Source organism: Oncorhynchus gorbuscha, linkage group LG15 (genome assembly GCF_021184085.1).
Source record: "Oncorhynchus gorbuscha isolate QuinsamMale2020 ecotype Even-year linkage group LG15, OgorEven_v1.0, whole genome shotgun sequence".
In the NCBI taxonomy this organism is placed as follows: domain Eukaryota; kingdom Metazoa; phylum Chordata; class Actinopteri; order Salmoniformes; family Salmonidae; genus Oncorhynchus; species Oncorhynchus gorbuscha.
The window spans coordinates 22527611-22548304 of NC_060187.1; positions in this window are offsets into that span (position 1 = coordinate 22527611).

Here is a 20694-nt window from a genome sequence, read left to right on the forward strand (position 1 = left end):
GACCCTCCCCTATAGGTTTAGGTTGTGCGTTCGGAGTCCGCACCTTGGGGGGGGGGGGTTCTGTCACGTTCTGTCCATTGTTGTTATGTGTTTTCCTTGTTTTAGTGTTGGACAGGACGTGAGCTGGGTGGGCATTCTATGTTGTGTGTCTGGTTTGTCTATTTCTATGTTTGGCCTGATATGGTTCTCAATCAGAGGCAGGTGTTAGTCATTGTCTCTGATTGGGAACCATATTTAGGTAGCCTGTTTTGTGTTGGGTTTTGTGGGTGATTGTTCCTGTCTCTGTGTTTGTACCAGATAGGACTGTTTAGGTTTTCACTTTTCTTGTTTTATATAGTCTGTTCATGTATAGTCGTCTTTAGAACATGAATAACCACCACACTGCATTTCACCAGAAGAAAACCCTTACATACATCCACAGGTACACCTCCAATTGACTCAAATTATGTCAATTATGCTATCAGAAGCTTCTAAAGCCATGACATCACTTTCTGGAATTTTCCAAGCTGTTTAAAGGCATAGTCAACTTAGTGTATTTAAACTTCTGACCCCCTGGAATTGAGATACAGTGAAATAATCTGTCTGTAAACAATTGTTGGAAAAATTACTTGTGTCATGCATAAAGTAAATGTCCTAACCGACTTGCCAAAACTATAGTTTGATAACAAGAAATTTGTGGAGTGGTTGAAAAACAAGTTTTAATAACTCCAACCTAAGTGTATGTAAACTTCTGACTTCATCTGCATATGGCAGGGTCTACAGACAATCACGGATTACAAAAGGAAAACCAGCGTCGCGGACACCGACGTCTTGCTTCAGACAAGCTAAAACCCTTCTTCGCACACTTTGAGGATAACACAGTGCCAACGACGTGGCCAACGATTGTGTGCTCTCCGTCTCCGTGGCTGACGTGAGTAAGACATTTAAGCGTGTTAACCTTCGCAAGGATGCCAGCCCAGACTGCATCCTTAGCCACATCCTCAGAGCATGCGAAGACCAGCTGGCTGGAGTGTTTACGAACATATTCAATTTCTCCCTATCCCATGCTGCTATCCCCACATGCTTCAAGATGGAACCATTGCTTTCTTGGATACAGGAACAAAGGTAATTGAACTAAAAGACTATCGCCCTGTAGCACTCACTTCTGTCATCATGAAGTGCTTTGAGAGACTAGTCAAGGATCATATCACCTCTACCTTACCTGCCACCCTAGACCCACTTAAATTTGCTTACCGCCCCAATATATCCACAGACGATCGCACTGCACACTGCCCTATCCCATCTGGACAAGAAGAATACATATGTAAGAATGTTCACTTCACTGATCCTCAACACTGGGGCCCCACAAGGGTGCGTGCTCAGCCCCCCCCCTGTACTCCCTGTTCACCCATGACTGCGTAGCCACACACGCCTCGACACAACAGTGGCAGGCTTGATTACCAACAATGACATGACAGCCTACAGGGAGGAGGTGAGAGCGCTGGGAGTGTGGTGCCAGGAAAATAACCTCTCACTCAACGTCAACAAAACAAAAGGAGCTGATCGTGGACTTCAGGAAAGAGCAGAGGGAGCACCCCCTATCCACATCGACTGGACTGCAGTGGAGAAGGTGGAAAGCTTCAAGTTCGTCGGCGTAAACATCACTGACGAACTGAAATGGTCCATCCATACAGACCATGTGGTGAAGAAGGCGCAACAGCGCCTCTTCAACCTCAGGAGGCTGAAGAAATTTGGTGTGGCACCTAAAACCCTCAAACTTTTACAGATGCACAATTGAGAGCATCCTGTCGGGCTGTATCACCACCTGGTCTGGCAACTGTACCGCCCGCAACCGCAGGGCTCTCCAGAGGGTGGTGCTCCAGGACACCTACAGCACCCGATGTCACAGCAAGGCCAAAAGGATAATCAAGGACAACAACCACCTGCGCTACTGCCTGTTCAACCCTCTATCATCCAGAAGGCGAGGTCAGTACAGGTGCATCAAAGCTGGGACCAAGAGAATGAAAAACAGCTTCTATCTCAAGGCCATTAAAATGATAAATAGCCATCATATCACCAGCACATTAGAGGCTGCTGCAAATATACATACACTTGAAATCACTGGCCACGTTAATAATGAAACACTACTCACTTTAAATCAAATCAAATTAATTTATATAGCCCTTCGTACATCAAATCAAATTTTATTTGTCACATACACATGGTTAGCAGATGTTAATGCGAGTGTAGTGAAATGCTTGTGCTTCTAGTTCCGACAATGCAGTGATAACCAACAAGTAATCTAACTAACAATTCCAAAACTACTGTCTTATACACAGTGTAAGGGGATAAAGAATATGTACATAAGGATATATGAATAAGTGATGGTACAGAGCAGCATACAGTAGATGGTATCGAGTACAGTATATACATATGAGATGAGTATGTAGACAAAGTAAACAAAGTGGCATAGTTAAAGTGGCTAGTGATACATGTATTACATAAGGATGCAGTCGATGATGTAGAGTACAGTATATACGTATGCATATGAGATGAATAATGTAGGGTAAGTAACATTATATAAGGTAGCATTGTTTAAAGTGGCTAGTGATATATTTACATAATTTCCCATCAATTCCCAGCTGATATCTCAAAGTGCTGTACAGAAACCCAGCCTAAAACCCCAAACAGCAAGCAATGCAGGTGTAGAAGCACGGTGGCTAGGAAAAACACCCTAGAAAGGCCAAAACCTAGGAAGAAACCTATCGAGGAACCAGGCTATGTGGGGTGGCCAGTCCTCTTCTGGCTGTGCCGGGTGGAGATTATAACAGAACATGGCCAAGATGTTCAAACGTTCATAAATGACCAGCATGGCCCAATAATAATAAGGCAGAACAGTTGAAACTGCAGCAGCAGCACAGCCAGGTGGACTGGGGACAGCAAGGACTCATGTCAGGTAATCCTGAGGCATGGTCCTAGGGCTCAGGTCCTCCGAGAGAGAGAAAGAAAGAGAGTAGAGAGAATTAGAAAGAGCACGCTTAAATTCACACAGGACACCGAATAGGACAGGAGAAGTACTCCAGATATAACAAACTGACCCTAGCCCCCTGACACAAACTACTGCAGCATAAATACTGGAGGCTGAGACAGGAGGGGTCAGGAGACACTGTGGCCCCATCCGAGGACACCCCCGGACAGGGCCAAACAGGAAGGATATAACCCCACCCACTTTGCCAAAGCACAGCCCCCACACCACTAGAGGGATATCTTCAACCACCAACTTACCATCCTGAGACAAGGCCGAGTATAGCCCACAAAGACCTCCGCCACGGCACAACCCAAGGGGGGGGGGGGGGGGGGGCGCCAACCCAGACAGGAAGATCACATCAGTGACTCAACTCACTCAAGTGACGCACCTCTCCTAGGGACGGTATGAAAGAGCCCCAGTAAGCCAGTGACTCAGCCCCTGTAATAGGGTTAGAGGCAGAGAATCCCAGTGGAAAGAGGGGAACCGGCCAGGCAGAGACAGCAAGGGCGGTTCGTTGCTCCAGAGCCTTTCCGTTCACCTTCCCACTCCTGGGCCAGACTACACTCAATCATATGACCCACTGAAGAGATGAGACTTCAGTAAAGACTTAAAGGTTAAGACCGAATTTGCGTCTCTTACATGGGTAGGCAGACCATTCCATAAAAATGGAGCTCTTTAATAATGTTCACATATTTTGCATTACTCATCTCATCTGTATATATTCTATTCTACTGTATCGTAGTTTATGCCGCTCTGACATTGCTCATATATATTCTTAATTCCATTCCTTTACTTAGATTAGTGTGTATTGTTGTGAAATTGTTGGATATTACTGCACTGTTGGAGCTAGAAACACAACGCATTTTGCTACACCCGCAATAAATCTGCTAAACACGTGTATGTGACCAATACAATTAGATTTTATTTGACATATTAGATAAACCTAAACGGTAGAATAACACTTCAGAAACCCATATTTTCATCAACTACAGTATATGTTTATAGACATCAAATGTACAGATCAACTCTGGTAGGGCTGAAACCATGATCTACTTTAAAAGCCCAATACAACTGGACTGAGCCCTTGACTCAAACTGTAGCAGGGATCATAGTCAACCCAAAGCAGTGCTGAAGCTTTGGAGATGGTGCATAGACAGCATGCCCTGATTTACACTGCACAGCTTATATGCCCTTAACCCCCCCCCCTACTAAAAGGAACTTTTGGGGAAGTTAGCTCAAGAGAGCAGCTAAATGGCTGCTGGGCAGGACCGGGGCAATGGACGAGGAGGAAGAGGAGGAGGGCCCAGATGCCCCAGTGTGGCAAAGCCATAGAATTAGAAATGAGAATAATAATTGAATAGGACCTCTATGGGCAGAGCCCTCTGTCCAGTGTCTGTCTCATGCCCAGGGGGTGAAGGGGGTTGAACTGGGCACTGGTGCCCACTGTGCTCCTCATCAGGACAGTGACAGATGACGGTCTGCGCGGGCAAATTTTCTGCCGCTTTGACTCTGCCTTCTGTCCTCATTCATTAGTGTAGAGGAGATTAAGAGGGCATCAAGAACGAAATAGAGAAAAGGTTTGGGACATTTCCTTTCTTTTATGTTGACTTTTTTGCACTGTAATTGGTTGTCTTGTGATGACACTGGGGGCAATGGCATTGCACTTATTTACTGACAAAATGTTGGGAGGATGTTTGTCCCATTTATCACAGTTATGACCTCAAAATCACTGTTGTTAAACAAAAACGCAATATGTGTATCCTCTTAAGTTCCAAGGGAAAAGCAACGAGTAAAACAGTGCCTATTCTTTTAGCAAAATCAAGCACCTAAAAATACCTCTCTCTTTCCTCTCTTGTAGTCAAGCATTCAGGCAGACTGCTCAGAAATTATAGGCATTCTTTGTTTTTGACCCTGGAGCTACGGAACTAAAAACACGGGCCGTGAAGTCAGAGAGCTGAGTGATTCTCAACACTCCTCAGCTGTGTCCCAAATGGCACCCGGTCAAAAGCAGTGCACTACATAGGGGAATAGGGTGCTATTCCACTACATGGTGTGGTGCCAGGACAACAACCTCTCTCTCTCTCAATGTGAGCAACACAAAGGAGCTGATCGTGGACTACAGGAAAAGAAGGAACGAACAGGCCCCCAATAACATTGACGGGCTGTAGTGGAGTAGGTCAAGAGTTCATGTTCCTTGGTGCCCACATCACCAACAAAGTGTCATGGTCCAAACACACCAAAACAGTCATTTTGCCCCTCAGGAGACTGAAAATATTTGACATCCTGACCAGGTTGCATCACTGCCGGTTATGGCAACTGCTTGGCATCCGACTGTAAGGTATTACAGAGGGTAGTGCGCACTGCCTACTATATCACTGGGGCCAAGCTTCCTGCCATCCAGGACCTATATACTAGGCGTGTCAGAGGAAGGCCCAGAAATGGTCAAAGACTTCAACCACCCAAGTCATAGACTGTTCTCTCTGCTAAGGGGCCAAGCTGGGGCCAAGCTTCCTGCCATCCAGGACCTATATACTATACTGTCCTCATTCATTAGTGTAGAGGCGATTAAGAGGGCATCAAGAAGGAAATAGAGAAAAACACGTTCGTCTCCAACATACACAACGACACAACGCCGACGACCGCCACCCGAACGGAAAGAGGAGCCACCTCCGGTCGGAGTCGTAACAACTATGAATTTTAAATCAGTGGAAATGGATTCAGGACGATCAGATGCATAAGTCTTGGAGATATATAAGTATATGATATAACACATATTGTAACTGTAGTTACGCCATTTAACAATGCAGCTCCTTGCAATGCAATTCCAATGAGGGCAGAAAGAACTGAATGTAAAGGACAAAGTAAAGAAGTGACAGAGCTGTTGATAGCAGATTTTTTAAACTACTGCTGTTTAAACGTCAGAGAAACAGAGATGAAGGAGGGGTGACAAGAAGACACCCAGCCTCCCAGCTTTAGCTAAGAGGAGAAGTGACAAAGCAGAGGAGAATGACGGGGGACATAAAAGAAAAGCAATGAGGAGGTACAGGACCTGCTAGTGTGGAAGGAATCCACGTCCCACCCTCAGGAGCTGACAGATGTGTGTAACCTGCCTCGGGAGTGGCCTGGCCTATACCTGCTGCACCACCAGATGCTCCACTAACACTAATACCGCATTTCCATGGAGACTTTACCTCCACGCCAGTGTTTTATGTTCATGTAAACTCTAGTATAATTGTGTTACCATTACACGTGTGATATTGTTATGTAAATGGCATCTAAAAAGTACCCGTGGCCTTGCTTTGAACCCCAGGTGAAAGCAGGAGCCACGGTCCAGTGAGACAAGGGTACTGGCCCGCGTAGAAGGAAACAGAAATCACTGAGCCTTTTGATTAAAACACTGAGGTAAATCCTATATCATGCACCACTAACAGACTGATTCCCCCTGACTGACCCAACCTTTATAAACCACCAGGACAATGGTCCCAATCCTAACATGGATGCCATCCTTTGATTGTGTGTGGCATATGTTTAATATAATGTATACTTATAGGCCACAGTTATGTTGCATCAAAGGGTGTTAGACGAACTTTATTTAACTCTTTGCAAACTGGAAAACATTTATCCGGAGGCTGCATTCATTGTAGCTGGGGATTTTAACAAAGCCAATCTGAAAACAAGACTCCCTAAATTTTATCAGCATATCGATTGCGCAACCAGGGGTGGTAAAACCTTGGATCATTGTTACTCTAACTTCCGCGACGCATATAAGGCCCTGCCCCGCCCCCCTTTCGGAAAAGCTGACCACGACTCCATTTTGCTGATCCCTGCCTACAGACAGAAATTAAAACAAGAGGCTCCCACGCTGAGGTCTGTCCAACGCTGGTCAGAACAAGCTGACTCTACACTCCAAGACTGCTTCCATCACGTGGACTGGGACATGTTTCGTATTGCGTCAGATGGGAATATTGACGAATACGCTGATTCGGTGTGCGAGTTCATTAGAACGTGCGTCGAAGATGTCGTTCCCATAGCAACGATAAAAACATTCCCTAACCAGAAACCGTGGATTGATGGCAGCATTCGCGTGAAACTGAAAGCGCGAACCACTGCTTTTAATCAGGGCAAGGTGTCTGGCAACATGACTGAATACAAACAGTGCAGCTATTCCCTCCGTAAGGCTATCAAACAAGCTAAGCGTCAGTACAGAGACAAAGTGGAATCTCAATTCAATGGCTCAGACACAAGAGGCATGTGGCAGGGTCTACAGTCAATCACGGACTACAAGATGAAATCCAGCCCAGTCACGGACCAGGATGTCTTGCTCCCAGGCAGACTAAATAACTTTTTGCCCGCTTTGAGGACAATACAGTGCCACTGACACGGCCTGCAATGGAAACATGCAGTCTCTCCTTCACTGCAGCCGAGGTGAGTAAGACATTTAAACGTGTTAACCCTCGCAAGGCTGCAGGCCCAGACGGCATCCCCAGCCGCGCCCTCCGAGCATGCGCAGACCAGCTGGCCGGTGTGTTTACGGACATATTCAATCAATCCCTATACCAGTCTGCTGTTCCCACATGCTTCAAGAGGGCCACCATTGTTCCTGTTCCCAAGAAAGCTAAGGTAACTGAGCTAAACGACTACCGCCCCGTAGCACTCACTTCCGTCATCATGAAGTGCTTTGAGAGACTAGTCAAGGACCATATCACCTCCACCCTACCTGACACCCTAGACCCACTCCAATTTGCTTACCGCCCAAATAGGTCCACAGACGATGCAATCTCAACCACACTGCACACTGCCCTAACCCACCTGGACAAGAGGAATACCTATGTGAGAATGCTGTTCATCGACTACAGCTCGGCATTCAACACCATAGTACCCTCCAAGCTCGTCATCAAGCTCGAGACCCTGGGTCTCGACCCCGCCCTGTGCAACTGGGTACTGGACTTCCTGACGGGCCGCCCCCAGGTGGTGAGGGTAGGCAACAACATCTCCTCCCGCTGATCCTCAACACGGGGGCCCCACAAGGGTGCGTTCTGAGCCCTCTCCTGTACTCCCTGTTCACCCACGACTGCGTGGCCACGCACGCCTCCAACTCAATCATCAAGTTTGCGGACGACACAACAGTGGTAGGCTTGATTACCAACAACGACGAGACGGCCTACAGGGAGGAGGTGAGGGCCCTTGGAGTGTGGTGTCAGGAAAATAACCTCACACTCAACGTCAACAAAACTAAGGAGATGATTGTGGACTTCAGGAAACAGCAGAGGGAACACCCCCTATCCACATCGATGGAACAGTAGTGGAGAGGGTAGCTAGTTTTAAGTTCCTCGGCATACACATCACAGACAAACTGAATTGGTCCACTCACACTGACAGCGTCGTGAAGAAGCGCAGCAGCGCCTATTCAACCTCAGGAGGCTGAAAAATTTGGCTTGTCACCAAAAGCACTCACAAACTTCTACAGATGCACAATCGAGAGCATCCTGGCGGGCTGTATCACCGCCTGGTACGGCAACTGCTCCGCCCTCAACCGTAAGGCTCTCCAGAGGGTAGTGAGGACTGCACAACGCATCACCGGGGGCAAACTACCTGCCCTCCAGGACACCTACACCACCCGTTGTTACAGGAAGGCCATAAAGATCATCAAGGACATCAACCACCCGAACCACTGCCTGTTCACCCCGCTATCATCCAGAAGGCGAGGTCAGTACAGGTGCATCAAAGCTGGGACCGAGAGACTGAAAAACAGCTTCTATCTCAAGGCCATCAGACTGTTAAATAGCCACCACTAACATTGAGTGGCTGCTGCCAACACACTGTCATTGACACTGACCCAACTCCAGCCATTTTAATAATGGGAATTGATGGAAATGATGTAAATATATCACTAGCCACTTTAAACAATGCTACCTTATATAATGTTACTTACCCTACATTATTCATCTCATATGCATATGTATATACTGTACTCTACAACATCGACTGCATCCTTATGTAACACATGTATCACTAGCCACTTTAACTATGCCACTTTGTTTACTTTGTCTACACACTCATCTCATATGTATATACTGTACTCGATACCATCTACTGTATGCTGCTCTGTACCATCACTCATTCATATATCCTTATGTACATGTTCCTTATCCCCTTACACTGTGTATAAGACAGTAGTTTTTTTTGGAATTGTTAGTTAGATTACTTGTTGGTTATCACTGCATTGTCGGAACTAGAAGCACAAGCATTTCGCTACTCTCGCATTAACATCTGCTAACCATGTGTATGTGACAAATAAATTTGATTTGATTTGATTTGATTTGACTGTGATGAATTAAACCAGACGGCTGTGCTGTGCGTGAGACTGAGCGTTTACCTTTTCAGGTCTTGGGCAGGTGTGTCTGATTTAAAGACCTCAGTAATGGTCTTGGTGTGTGGTTACAATCTGACACTCATACAAGTATGATGGTTGTGTGAGATTGACAGTGGATTTTCTGGTACATGTATACGAGTAAAGGTGAGTAAGAAACGTTTACCCGTTTGGAGTCTGTGTGGGCCGGTGTGTCAGAGAAGCAGCAGTGGTGGAAGAGACCCATCTTCTGGTTGAGGACACAGTGGACAACGTGGGCCCTGGCATGCTACTGGACCAGCCTCACCAGCCCACGGTTCAGAGAGGCTCCAAGGTCCACTGACCAGTTATAGGTGTACAGGGTCACCTGCAGAGAGAGAGAGAGATCAACCCCCCCATACAGCCTTTGAGTGAAAATGGAGCAACATCCTGATAAATTTTGCCATCTCTTGTTATAGGCAACTCCCATGCGCACGGGAGTTGCCTATAACCAGAACAGCCTAGAGATAGTGTTGCTTGGTTGGACTGGCTACAGGTAAACTTACCTGTCAACCTACTATGATGAGGAGGGCAGAGTCAGACTCACCTGTCAACCTACTATGAGGAGGAGGGCAGAGTCAGACTCACCTGTCAACCTACTATGATGAGGAGGGCAGAGTCAGACTCACCTGTCAAACTACTATGATGAGGAGGGCAGAGTCAGACTCACCTGTCAACCTACTATGAGGAGGAGGGCAGAGTCAGACTCACCTGTCAACCTACTATTATGAGGAGGGCAGAGTCAGACTCACCTGTCAACCTACTATGATGAGGAGGGCAGAGTCAGACACCTGTCAACCTACTATTATGAGGAGGGCAGAGTCAGACTCACCTGTCAACCTACTACTGGCAGGATGCACTGGCAGGATGCAGTCATTGGCAGGATGCACTGGCAGGATGCAGTCATTGGCAGGATGCAGTCATTGGCAGGATGCAGTCATTGGCAGGATGCAGGCACTGGCAGGATGCAGTCATTGGCAGGATGCAGTCACTGGCAGGATGCAGGCACTGGCAGGATGCAGTCATTGGCATGATGCAGTCATTGGCAGGATGCAGTCATTGGCAGGATGCAGGCACTGGCAGGATGCAGTCATTGGCAGGATGCAGGCACTGGCAGGATGCAGTCATTGGCAGGATGCAGGCACTGGCAGGATGCAGTCATTGGCAGGATGCAGGCACTGGCAGGATGCAGTCATTGGCAGGATGCAGTCATTGGCAGGATGCAGTCATTGGCAGGATGCAGGCACTGGCAGGATGCAGTCATTGGCAGGATGCAGTCATTGGCAGGATGCAGTCATTGGCAGGATGCAGGCACTGGCAGGATGCAGGCACTGGCAGGATGCAGGAGTCATTGGCAGGATGGCAGGATCAGTTGGCAGGATGCAGTCATTGGCAGGATGCAGGTACTGGCAGGATGCAGTCATTGGCAGGATGCAGGCACTGGCAGGATGCAGTCATTGGCAGGATGCAGTCATTGGCAGGATGCAGGCACTGGCAGGATACAGGCACTGGCAGGATGCAGTCATTGGCAGGATGCAGGCACTGGCAGGATGCAGTCGTTGGCAGGATGCAGGCACTGGCAGGATGCAGGCACTGGCAGGATACAGGCACTGGCAACAGACAGCTCTATAAGAGCTAGCTACACAGAGACACTAAGCTTAAGATACAGACACAGAGATTGTTTCAAAAGAAAGACAGAAAGAAATGTTAGGCAGTTAAAGTTTGAAAAGGGTTGCTTTGATTGTCAGAGTGACAGAGGAGAGAGAGTACAAAACAGTAGCAGAGAAAGCATGTCATGTCACACTAAGCTTAGAAACAATGATGCCTGTGTGTATATAATGCACATCTTCACATGTACAGTTAATCATTAGCAATAGTTATTAGAGCCATGCCATAAAAGGCTGTTTCTGAAGTGGAGAGAGAAGAGTTGTGATGAGACATTGGGAAATAGCTAGAAATGTTCCAGGTTGGGTTAGAATTTACTATTTGGGTTTGTGCCCAATGCTGCCTGTTAACATCATAATAATGTCTCTCTATTATGCTGATGTATTACTACTTTCATGAAGTCATTTAGTAAAGTATGTTTGACCACACAATCCAGATATTTAACTACACATTCCAAAGTTACAGAGAGGAAAAAAGTACCTACATTTTTTTATTTCTCAAAAATAATAGGAAATGGGGCATCATTTGAGGTGAATAAAATTATCATCACATACTTATAAAGGGCAATGATTATGTTTAACTCCATGAATCAAATAAGCAAACAAAATCACGGGTCAAGCAAACAGTGACTTCTATCAGAGCACAGAGATAATAGAACTCTGGCTATAGCAGGTACCTTGCTCTGTGCAGCAATGCCACTGGTGGAAGATCCTTCCAATGAGGATGAAGTTTCTAGAGGTGGCAGGTGGGGTGTTGGATCAGAGGCATGGGAACAAAGATGTCTCCTTGGGGACAACTAGGGGACCAAACAAAAACACAAATGATAAAGTCATTATATATAAAAACATATCCTTTCAAAACTGTCTTGAAAGATGAAGTTTGTGAAATGTGTTTGTAAGCGTATGTGTGTATATACATGCATTCCTGATATATACTCTTTCCATACTAGCTGGAAGCTTTTAAAATAATGCACATATTCAAATGCTTGATTCTTTCTAGTGATTGTGTCTTTCCAGCGATCGACTTGATTCTTTCAAATGGCCCACCTCGTCCTATCAAACACCTTGACAGTGGTGTCACTGGCCAGGGAGCTGACCAGATTGACAATCTCTGTCAGGATGGGAGGAAGCAGAAACTGGGAGGCAATCTCAGCGGTGCACTGCTGAATGGACGGGCATCATGTTTACACCAGAGACAGAGCGAGAGAAAAGGAGAAGAAACAGAAAATGAGAGTCTCTCACAGAGACGAGATAGGAGACGACGGCATCATCCCAAATGGCACCCTGTTCCCTTTACAGTGCACTACTTTAGACCAGAGCCCATCAAGCGAAACAGACAATCGGTTTGGGAAGCAGATCATCTTTTATATTACCTCCACTCCTGTCAGAGAGGAGCCAGAGAGTAGCCAGAGAGGAGTCAGAGAGGAGCGAGAGAGGAGTCAGAGAGGAGCCAGAGAGGAGCAAGAGAGGAGCCAGAGAGGAGCCAGAGAGGAGCCAGAGAGGAGCGAGAGAGGAGTCAGAGAGGAGCCAGTGAGGAGCCAGAGAGGAGCGAGAGAGGAGTCAGAGAGGAGCCAGAGAGGAGCGAGAGAGGAGCGAGAGAGGAGCCAGAGAGGAGCCAGAGAGGAGCGAGAGAGGAGCGAGAGAGGAGTCAGAGAGGAGCCAGAGAAGAGCCAGAGAGGAGCCAGAGAGGAGCCAGAGAGGAGTGAGAGAGGGGCCAGAGAGGAGCGAGAGAGGGGCCAGAGAGGAGCGAGAGAGGGGCCAGAGAGGAGTCAGAGAGGAGCCAGAGAGGAGCCAGAGAGGAGCGAGAGAGGAGCCAGAGAGGAGTCAGAGAGGTGCGAGAGAAGAGCCAGATAGGAGCCAGAGAGGAGCCAGAGAGGAGCGAGAGAGGAGCCAGAGAGGAGCCAGAGAGGAGCGAGAGAGGAGCCAGAGAGGAGCCAGAGAGAAGCCAGAGAGGAGCCAGAGAGGAGCCAGAGAGGAGCCAGAGAGGAGCGAGAGAGGAGCCAGAGAGGAGCCAGAGAGGAGTCAGAGAGGAGCGAGAGAGGAGCCAGAGAGGAGTCAGAGAGGAGCCAGAGAGGTGCGAGAGAGGAGCCAGATAGGAGCCAGAGAGGAGCCAGAGAGGAGCGAGAGAGGAGCCAGAGAGGAGCGAGAGAGGAGCCAGAGAGGAGCCAGAGAGAAGCCAGAGAGGAGCCAGAGAGGAGCCAGAGAGGAGCTAGAGAGGAGCCAGAGAGGAGCGAGAGAGGAGCCAGAGAGGAGTCAGAGAGGAGCGAGAGAGGAGCCAGAGAGGAGCGAGAGAGGAGCCAGAGAGGAGCGAGAGAGGAGCCAGAGAGGAGCGAGAGAGGAGCCAGAGAGGAGCCAGAGAGGAGCGAGAGAGGAGCCAGAGAGGAGTCAGAGAGGAGCCAGAGAGGAGCCAGAGAGGAGCGAGAGAGGAGCCAGAGAGGAGCCAGAGAGGAGCGAGAGAGGAGCCAGAGAGGAGTCAGAGAGGAGCCAGAGAGGAGCAAGAGAGGAGCCAGAGAGGAGCCAGAGAGGAGCGAGAGAGGAGCCAGAGAGGAGTCAGAGAGGAGCCAGAGAGGAGCGAGAGAGGAGCCAGAGATTCACTTCCAATGGTGGAGAACTTAAATTACCTAAAGAGAAGATGTGGAGAAGACAAGGGATGAACCTGATAACATTGATTGATTTCAAAACAAATCTGAGTTTTTCAGTCGGCTGCAGGGGGGAAACGTTACCTTGTTCCCAAATGTCAAAACGCACCCTCATCTCTGACCCTCTCAGGAAGAACAGATGATCAACTGCCTGATGAACATAGCACTGAGCATGTTTTGCCAACTCCTTTGGTCATTGTCATGTGACAATGTCAAGCCAGGACATTGCTTGTCCCAGATCTGTTTGTGTCATCTTGCCAACTCCTATGGTCATTGAACAAGCCTGGTCCCAATTCTGTTTTTGCTGTTTTGGCAATGAGAACATGCTTAACACCCCAGCCATCCTACAATCTAAGTTTGATGCCCTCAATCTCACACAAATTATCACTGAACCTACCAGGTACCACCCCAAAGCCGTTAACACGGGCACCCTCATAGATATCATCCTAACCAACTTCCCCTCTAAATACACCTCTGCTGTTTTCAACCAAGATCTCAGCGATCACTGCCTCATTGCCTGCATCCGTAATGGGTCAGTGGTCAAGCGACCTCCACTCATCACTGTCAAACGCTCCCAAAAACACTTCAGCGAGCAAGCCTTTCTAATCGACCTGGCCCGGGTATCCTGAAAGGATAATGACCTCATCCCGTCAGTAGAGAATGCCTGTTTTTTGTTTTTTTAAATGCCTTCCTCACCATCTTAAATAAGCATGCCCCATTCAAGAAATGTAGAACCAGGAACAGATATAGCCCTTGGTTCTCTCCAGACCTGACTGCCCTTAATTAACCAACACAAAAACATCCTATGGCGTTCTGCATTAGCATCGAACAGCCCCCGTGATATGCAACTTTTCAGGGAAGTTAGAAACCAATATACACAGGCAGTTAAAAAAGCCAAGGCTAGCTTTTTCAAGCAGAAATTTTCTTCCTACAACACAAACTCAAAAAAGTGCTGGGACACTGTAAAGTACATGGAGAATAAGAGCACCTCCTCCCAGCTGCCCACTGCACGACAAATCAGCCGGACGAGACAATCTGGACACTTTTTTTCTAAAATGATCTGCCGACATTGTTGCAACCCCTATTACTAGCTTGTTCAACCTCTTTCGTGTCGTCTGAGATTCCCAAAGATTGGAAAGCAGCTGCGGTCATCCCCCTCTTCAAAGGGGGGACACTCTAGACCCAAACTGCTACAGACCTATATCTATCCTACCCTGCCTTTCTAAGGTCTTCGAAAGCCAAGTCAGATTACCAACCATTTTGAATCTCACCATACCTTCTTCGCTATGCAATCTGGTTTCAGAGCTGGTGATGGGTGCATCTCAGCCACGCTCAAGGTCCTAAACGATATCTTAACCGCCATCGATAAGAAACAATACTGTGCAGCCGTATTCATTGAACTGGCCAAGGCTTTCGACTTTGTCAATCACCACATCCTCATCGGCAGACTCGATAGCCTTGGTTTCTCAAATGATTACCTCGCCTGGTTCACCAACTACTTCTCTGATAGAGTTCAGTGTGTCAAATCGGAACCGGTATATCTCTCTGGTCACCCACAAAACCAATTCTTCTTGTGGCCGCCTCTCCTTCCAGCTGCTGCCAATGACTGGAACAAACTACAAAAATCTCTGAAACTGGAAACACTTTATCTCCCTCACTATCTTTAAGCACCAGCTGTCAGAGCAGCTCACAGATTACTGCACCTGTACATAGCCCATCTATAATTTAGCCCAAACAACTACCTCTCCCCCTACTGTATTTATTTATTTTGCTCCTTTGCACCCCATTATTTTTATTTATACTTTGCACATTCTTTCACTGCAAATCTACCATTCCAGTGTTTTACTTGCTATATTGTATTTACTTCGGCACCATGGCCTTTTTTTTTGCCTTGACCTCCCTTATCTCAGCTCACTTGCTCACATCGTATATAGAATTATTTTTCTACTGTATTATTGACTGTATGTTTGTTTTCCTCCATGTGTAACTCTGTGTTGTTGTATGTGTCGAACTGCTTTGCTTTATCTTGGCCAGGTCGCAATTGTAAATGAGAACTTTTTCTCAACTTGCCTACCTGGTTAAATAAAGGTGAAATAAAAAATACAAAATAAATAGGAGTTGGCTATACAGCACAAACAGATCTGGGACCAGGCTCGTGCAGACTGCAGAACACAAGGCCCAACAGATTTAAACAGCTCAGGTAGTGGGCCTTTGATTGCTAACCCTACACAAATACATAATGATTCACTAGATTACCACACTTGCTTGCTTTGTCACAAACTGAAATTAGGCCGACAATTAGGATTTTAGCAACCAGGAAATGGCGGAGCGATTACTGCTCACTACTGTGTAGTGTGCCCCGTAACAATCTCTTCTGTCATCATGAAGTGCTTTGAGAGACTAGTCAAGGACCATATCACCTCCACCCTATCTGACACCCTAGACCCACTCCAATTTGCTTACCACCCCAACAGGTCCACAGAAGACGCAATCACAACCACACTGCACACTGCCCTACCCCATCTGGACAAGAGGAATACCTATGTGAGAATGCTGTTCATTGACTACAACTCAGAATAACACCATTGTACCCTCCAAACTCGTCATCAAGTTCGAGAGCCTGTGTCTCGACCCCGCCCTGTGCAATTGGGTACTGGACTTCCTGACGGGCCGCCCCCAGGTGGCGAGGGTAGGTAACAACATCTCCACATTCCAGTGTTGATCCACAAGGGTGCATTCTGATCCCTCTCCTGTACTCCCTGTTCACCCACGACTGCATGGCCATGCACTCCTCCAACTCAATCATCACGTTTGCAGACGACACTACAGTGGTAGGCTTGATTACCAACAACGTCGAGACGGCCTACAGGGAGGAGATGAGGGCCCTTGGAGTGTGGCGTCAGGAGAATAACCTCACACTAAACGTCAACAAAAACAAAGGAGATGATCGTGGACTTCAGTAAACAGCAGAGGGAGCACCCCCCTATCCACATCGACGGGACAGTAGTGGAGAGGGCAGTAAGTTTTAAGTTCCTCGGCGTACACATCACGGACAAACTGAATTGGTCCACCCACACAGACAGTGTGGTGAAGAAGGCGCAGCAGCGCCTCTTCAACCTCAGGAGGCTGAAGAAATTTGGCTTGTCACCAAAAGCACTGAAACTTTTACAGATGTACAAATCAAGAGCATCCTGTCGGGCTGTATCACCGCCTGGTATGGCAACTGCTCCCCCCACAACCACAAGGCTCTCCAGAGGGTAGTGAGGTTTGCACAACGCATCACGGGGGGCAAACTACCCGCCCTCCAGGACACCTGCACCACCCGATGTCACAGGAAGGCCATAAAGATCATCAAGGACAACAACCACCCGAGCCACTGCCTGTTCACCCCGCTATCATCCAGAAGGCAAGGTCAGTACAGGTGCATCAAAGCAGGGACCGAGAGACTGAAAAAACAGCTTCTATCTCAAGGCCATCAGACTGTTAAACATTGAGTGGCTGCTGCCAACATACTGACTCAACTCCAGCCACTTTAATAATGGAAAAATTGATGTAAAACATGTATCACTAGCCACTTTAAACAATGCCACTTAATATAATGTTTACATACCCTACATTACTCATCTCATATGTATATACTGTACTCTATACCATCTACTGCATCTTGCCTATGCCGTTCTGTACCAATCACCCATTTATATATTTTTATGTGCATATTCTTCATCCAATTACAATTGTGTGTATAAGGTAGTTGTTGTGAAGTTGTTAGGTTAGATTATTCGTTGGTTATCACTGCATTGTCGGAACTAGAAGAACAAGCATTTCGCTATACTCGCATTAACATCTGCTAACCATGTGTATGTGACAAATAAAAGTTGATTTGATAGAAGAAATCTACAATGCAGCACATAATAGAAAACCAATTTTATGATACTGTTCCAACAAGAAAAATACAGAGCAACAACTCCACCAATGGTTTCTCTGGCTACCCTGGCAGGGTCATGTTCATCGGCACTAAACAGAGAGGTATTATCTGAAAGTCTTTTAAGAAACAATACTTTTCATTTTCCGTTGCAAAACATTTTGCTACAATTTGCCCTAATGAACAGGACCTTGATCTCTAGAGAATACCTACCGGGCTTTACCTGAGCTGAGGTAGTTGGAGTCCACCTTAATGACAGTTGTCAGAGTGTCAAACTGTTCTGGCTGTAGGAGGATGCTGGAGGGATGTCCTCTGGGTGGTGTGGTGCAGTTGTGGGCATCCTTGAGTGTCTACGAACAGCGCGATACAGGCAATACCTGAAGGGAACAGGTGAAATGTGGAGGACAGCGTAATATACAGGATGAATAGAGAAGACATGAGTCCTCCAACTTCAAGGTGGTGCTCTGTTTCAGGTGCTGCTCTGTTTCATGGTCCTTCGAGGCAGGGTAGCCTAGTGGTTAGAGCGTTGGACTAGTAACCAAAAGGTTGTAAGTTCAAACCCCCGAGCTGACAAGGTACAAATCTGTCGTTCTGCCCCTGAACAGGCAGTTAACCCACTGTTCCTAAGCCGTCATTGAAAATAAGAATTTGTTCTTAACTGACTTGCCTAGTAAAATAAAGGTAAAATAAAAAATAAAGATAGTAATTTTTGTTAATTTACAATGACCTTGATTATGTTTTTATCTAAACTCAAAAAGTGCAATTAAGTGCAGTTTTGAAATGACAATGATTGTGTGTGCCATTATAAAACTGGGAAAGATTCTCCATAGATTCTGTCTGATATTGTTTTGCATCAAAAGATAAACTACAGTATAGATCCAAACCATGACCTTCCTACTACAAGTAAGTTGATGTTCCATCCCAACACGTAAACCCAGAGCGCCTTGTCTTCTGATTCTCACCAAAGCCGTGCTTCAGCCTCACCTCATTAATCCTGCACCATACAGACAGGCATTCCTCACCCACACAGGACACCGGCGTTAAATAATATTACAGTTGATCTGCCCGGCCCATGTTTGGTTTGATATGGCTATGAGCATGCACCATTAGTGGGGATAGAGGCATGCGTGGTGTAGTGATGTGCTTGTGTACCTAGAAGCCTGGCGTGCTGAAGACAGACATGCATTACAGAAATTACCTGGAATAAATCAGCAAAACAGACACAGCCATCTCTTCTACAACCCCCATGCTGGGCTGAGCTTCACACTGCCTGAGTATCTGCCTATTGCAGTCAGCCAGTCAACAAAGCCGCCACATGTCATTCTCAAACCACTAAACCCACTTATCATGTTACTGTTTCTCTCCAGAAGGTTTGGCTACTGGTAATACTATGTGTTTGTGCATTCTGATGACTTAAAGAGTCCGTCGGAGCGAGTGACTTGATGTGTTTGCCCTTTGTGTTTTGCTTTGGTTACTTTAGCAGGGTCTGACAGGACGTCGGGCCCTCGGAGTGTGGTGTCAGGAAAATAACCTCACACTCAACGTCAACAAAACTAAGGAGATGATTGTGGACTTCAGGAAACAGCAGAGGGAACACCCCCCTATCCACATTGATGGAACAGTAGTGGAGAGGGTAGCTAGTTTTAAGTTCCTCGGCATACACATCACAGACAAACTGAATTGGTCCACTCACACACAGCGTCGTGAAGAAGGCGTAGCAGCGCCTCTTCAACCTCAGGAGGCTGAAGAAATTCGGCTTGTCACCAAAAGCACTCACAAACTTCTACAGATGCACAATCGAGAGCATCCTGGCGGGCTGTATCACCGCCTGGTACGGCAACTGCTCCGCCCTCAACCGTAAGGCTCTCCAGAGGGTAGTGAGGACTGCACAACGCATCACCGGGGGCAAACTACCTGCCCTCCAGGACACCTACACCACCCGATGTTACAGGAAGGCCATAAAGATCATCAAGGACATCAACCACCCGAACCACTGCCTGTTCACCCCGCTATCATCCAGAAGGCGAGGTCAGTACATGTGCATCAAAGCTGGGACCGAGAGACTGAAAAACAGCTTCTATCTCAAGGCCATCAGACTGTTAAACAGCCACCACTAACATTGAGTGGCTGCTGCCAACACGCTGTCATTGACACTGACCCAACTCCAGCCACTTTAATAATGGGAATTGATGGGAAATTATGTAAATATATCACTAGCCACTTTAAACAATGCTACCTTATATAATGTTACTTACCCTACATCATTCATCTCATATGCATATGTGTATACTGTACTCTACATCATCGACTGCATCCTTATGTAATACATGTATCACTAGCCACTTTAACTATGCCACTTTGTTTACTTTGTCTACACACTCATCTCATATGTATATACTGTATTCGATACCATCTACTGTATGCTGCTCTGTACCATCACTCATTCATATATCCTTATGTACATGTTCCTTATCACCTTACACTGTGTATAAGACAGTAGTTTTGGAATTTTTAGTTAGATTACTTGTTGGTTATCACTGCATTGTCGGAACTAGAAGCACAAGCATTTCGCTACACTCGCATTAACATCTGCTAACCATGTGTATGTGACAAATAACATTTTATTTTATTTGATTTTGATTTGAGTCTCTCTCTCACACACACCTCAGCAAGAGTCCATCTGGGCTCAGTAGTCTCTCCATCCGTACCATCGCAGTGGCTTTACTCTGACAGGCTGTGTCCCAAATGGCCCATAGGGCTCTGGTAGAAAGTAGTGCACTACAGTACGTTCTGAAAGTTTTCAGACCCCTTGACTTTTTCCACATTCAGTTACATTACAGCCTTATTCTAAAAGAGATTAAATACATTTTTTCCCCACATCAATCTACACACAATACCCCACAATGACAAAAGCAACAACAAAAAAGAAGAGATTTTTGCAAATGTATTAAAAATAAAAAACAGAAATATCACATTTACATAAGTATTTAGACACTTTGCTATGAGACTCGAAATTGAGTTCAGATGCATCCTGTTTCCATTGATCATCCTTGAGATGTTTCTACAACTTCATT